General features: G+C 43.6%; 1 protein-coding gene across 1 annotated transcript in view; it reads right to left on the reverse strand.

The window, feature by feature from the left end:
• Positions 1-654, reverse strand: part of LOC106529254 (gap junction alpha-5 protein) — a gene marked incomplete in the record, with an annotated part of 30,416 nt that extends 29,762 nt beyond the window's left edge. The window contains 1 exon segment of the mRNA XM_014024609.1: positions 178-654.
• Positions 655-4,419: the final 3,765 nt, after the last annotated feature.

Below are 4,419 nucleotides of genomic sequence, written 5' to 3' on the forward strand. Positions count from 1 at the left end.
CACACACACACACACACACACACACACACACACACACCTCATTCATCTCTTTTTCTTAATAAAAAGTAGATATGATGAGGGATTTACTAAAATAAAACAACATTTAATGACTTTTTGTGTTTGATATTTCAGTAAATAACCTGTTATGTGTAAATAAACCCATGGAGAGCAGTTTACCTGAGCTACAGGGCTCTGATGGACGTCTCTGTCCTCTGCAGGTGTCCCAGCACCTCTTCAGAAGAGTTTGATGTTTGGCTCCAGCAGAACGTGTTGTTGTTCACAGCTTGCTTCAGAGCAGCCTGATGAAGTACAGCTCAGCTTCGAAGGATGAGGAGAGAAGAGATAGTTGTGTTGTTGGAGGGGCTCCAGTGGCAAACAGATGAGGAGGGTTGCAGTCCAAGAGTCAGGACTGAACGAGAGTGTGAGTGAGGCTGGAGTTTGTTCTGGCCTCTCCCCCTCCTTCCCTCTCTGCCTCTCTTTCTTCTCCACATCTCCAGAGGAAATGGGCCCGCTGCCTCACTGCCTGCTGTTCAGCATTAACGTATGTTCTCCTGCTTGTTTGTGGCATCTAAAGGAAGCCACATATTGTAAGAGGACACAATGGCTGAAGGCCTCGGTCCTGCATTCCTTCATGCTTTAGATGTCCCACTTTGTCCCCACAGGTCTCTGAGTGACAAGTGGACAGAACAGAGTTGACACACCATCTAAATGTTTTTAAAACTGCAACTTTAAGATCATGTTTCTTTTCTGTTTTAGGTTTGTTCATTTGTTTAAAGGGTAATGGTTCACTCTGTAAATGTGCCAGATTTAGCCCCAGGAGCTCATTTTCTCTGTGGTGCTAAGGGAATTTATTAGTTAGAAACTGATTTAGAAGCACCACACTAAATTCTTATTTTCCCTTTTTAGGTATTGACTATTATGGCCTATTGTTTGATGATTGCTATATCTTGATTAAAGTAGTTTAGAAACATGTCCGGAGCATTTGTCAATACACACACACAAAAAAAAAAAAAAAAAAAAAACGCTTATGAATTCAGTAGTTGAGTGTTGCTGTTCAGAGTGGTCTGCGATGCAGCCGTAGGCCTGCAGGGGACGCACCAGGCACTGAAGCCAGCTGTATAAAAAGTCTGGTTTGCTGTCAGCGTTGCTTCTTCGGCTCTTCACCTGTAAGCAATAAAACTCCACTCATCACCAGATCTGGGTTGTATTGCCTCATATCTTCACACTTCAATTTATTTTCACATTTATGGGTTTGCGTCTCGACTTCAGTTAATTGAACACTAACATTTTCTTACAATGCTTCTAGAAATGTTTTAAAGTAGGTGGCATGGGTGGGTGGCGGGGGCACTGAAAAACCTGGGGTGGTACCGAAACCAAAAGCCGGAACAGAATTTCAGGACATTAGTTCTGTTGTTGACCTGTAGAGGTTATTAGATTTGTTAGAGATTCACCTTGTGATGTACACAGGTTCAGTGTTTTTCTTTTTAATTACACTTTATATCACTTATTGACAGTGTCACACTCAGTTTATTCAAGCTTGTCCTCTCCTAAATGTATATTAAAGGGATCCCCGATTAGTTGTAACATTAGACTTTATATGATAAACATATACTTTAACTGTAAAATAAAGACTGTAAAAATACTGTAGGCTGTTCAGTTTTTATAATTTTTAAACTAAAAGTTTAAAAATATGTTACACAGACGGGGCCACTGTATTTACACACAAAGCATTCTGGGTAAATGATGACATCAACTAGGTCATCAGCATGAGGCTGCTAGCGAACTATATCTACCCTGAAGGTTAATCTTGGTCAATATCTGACAATTGGCTCTTTTAAATGAAACCAGAGAGAGTTGACAGAGAGGAGAAGGTAGAAATGACTCAGCCTGGGACTGAAAATATGGATGGAGGACCTCATTTTAGCTTGTTTGTCGTGCTAGCGCCAAGCTAATACATATAAGGCAATATAGCGTGAGGGCTAGCGCGAAGGCTAACAGGTTAACAAGCTAAGGTTCTTCTTCCATGAAGCAGTTCTGTTGTCCTCCATCCATATTTTCAGTTACAGGCCGAGTAACTGGAAGGCATAAAGGCGTGATTCCACAGACAGTCTTATAAAGCCCAGTAGATCATCAAGGAAATCTTTAGCAGCTGCTGCTTGTTAACTGCCAGAGCCAATCAGAACGTGTGGGAGCAGAATTCTCACAGTACCCTCTCCTCTAAGATTGCCTCACGGCGATTGGGGACGCTTCTCAGGATGGCTGCGATAAAATCAGTGATTAGTGCAGGATCCAAAATGAATGAGCGAGGGATCCAAGACCTTTCCTCCGGTCCGTATCCCTCTCAGTCGACCAGATACTGGAACCCACGGCCTCTGCGCCTAACATCCAGAATATGATTTACAGTGAAGGCAGGATGATCATCAATGAGACGGACTGGTGGAGGTGGGTTAACAGGAGGCGACAGGGGGCTTTCAGAGACGGGTTTGACCTGTGAGACATGAAATGTGAGGTAGACACGCATAGATGGGGGAAGTTTCAGCCTGATAGCTGAGGGGTTAATAATCCTCTCCATAGGAAAAGGACCAATGAACCTGGGAAACATTTTCTTTGGCGTGTCTTTAAGTTTGATGTCTTTTTTAGACAACCACACTTTTTGTCCCACCTGATTGTTTGGAGCCTGGGTCCGATGTCGGTCAGCATATTTCCGGTTTTGTTCTGCCGTTCTGAGGAAAGCTTGTTTGGTCTGACGCCAAACCCTTCGACACCTCCGCATGTGTTGTTGAACCGATGGTACCAGAATGTCGGTTTCTGTATTCGGGAACAAAGGGGGTAAGTAGCCCAAAGAGGCTTCAAACGGGGAAACTCCAGTAGCTGAAGAGGTGAGCGTATTATGAGCATATTCTACCCACACCAGTTGTTCAGACCAAGTAGATGGTTGTTATTAGTGACGCACCTGAGTGAAGCTTCGAGCTCCTGATTACAACTTTCAGTCTGACCATTGGATTGAGAGTGATGGTCAGACGTAAGGCTGTAGGTGGCTCCCAAAACTTTACAGAACTCTTTCCAAACCTGAGAGAAGAACTGTGGTCCACGTTCAGAAACAATGTCAGACGGTGTCCCATGGATACGGAAAACCTCCTGAACCAATAGCTGAGCGGTCTCCAATGCAGAGGGGAGTTTGGCTAAAGGAATGAAATGAGATGCTTTAGAGAACCTGTCAATCACAGTGAAAATGACTGTATTACCTCTTGAGGGAGGAAGTCCAGTGACAAAATCAACTGAGAAATGGGACCAGGGGCATGTAGGTGTAGGAAGAGGTTGTAGGAGACCGGCAGGAGGTTGGTTGAAGGACTTGTTTCTTGCACAGACAGGACAGGCCAAAACAAACTCTTTAATATCCTTGTACATTGAAGGTCACCAAAAACATCTCTTAGAAAAAGAGATCATACGGTTAGTGCCAGGGTGACAAGTAAAACGATGGGAGTGAATCCAGTCCAATACTTTGTTTTTACCCAATGAAGGAACGAACATCTTACCAGAAGGACCATTTCCTGGGTCTGGTTCTGTCCTTTGAGCCTCTTTAATGTCACCCTCGATGGACCAGGTGAAGGCACCCACAAAACAGGAGTCAGAGAGAATGTGAACCTCAGTCTTAGGTTGATCATTGATGGAAAATTGTCTCGAGAGGGCATCAGGCTTGACATTCTTGGATCCAGGTCTGTAAGTGATGACAAAATTAAAACGTGCAAAAAACAGAGACCACCTGGCTTGTCGTGGGTTCAGACGTTTGGCGTTTTGAATGTATGACAAGTTCTTATGGTCGGTCCAGATGATRAATGGAACCTCCGCCCCCTCAAGCCAATGCCGCCATTCTTCGAGAGCCATCTTAATAGCAAGCAGTTCCCTGTTTCCCACATCATAGTTTGTTTCTGCTGGTGAAAGATGGCAAGAAAAATATGCACACGGGGTGTACCTTACCATCCTCTGAGCACTGGGAGAGAACTGCCCCCACACCAATGTCTGAAGCATCAACCTCAAGGATAAACTGTCCTGTGGGAGCAGGATGACGAAGAACAGGAACAGATGAAAACAGAGTCTTTAACACACCAAAAGCCTGGTCTGCCTTGGAGGTCCATTGAAAAGGTCTGAGAGTGGAGGCAAGTCTGGTGAGAGGTGACCACATCGTCCAGCCAACCAGACCAGTCTGTACAGAAAATCATCATTTTAATCACACAAATAATCACACAATAGTTTATAACACTATATCATGTTTCACCTAAGAAAATAACTACAGAATGTGCGGAGCTTTAAAAATCAATAAGTGAACAAACCCCAATAAACTCCTTCATAACTTCCTGAGACGTGTATCCTAACATTGAAGTGATTGGTTTTAGACTTAGACATATATGTATATATATA

The sequence above is a fragment of the Austrofundulus limnaeus genome, unplaced genomic scaffold, assembly GCF_001266775.1.
Source record: "Austrofundulus limnaeus strain Quisiro unplaced genomic scaffold, Austrofundulus_limnaeus-1.0 Scaffold430, whole genome shotgun sequence".
Classification (NCBI taxonomy): domain Eukaryota; kingdom Metazoa; phylum Chordata; class Actinopteri; order Cyprinodontiformes; family Rivulidae; genus Austrofundulus; species Austrofundulus limnaeus.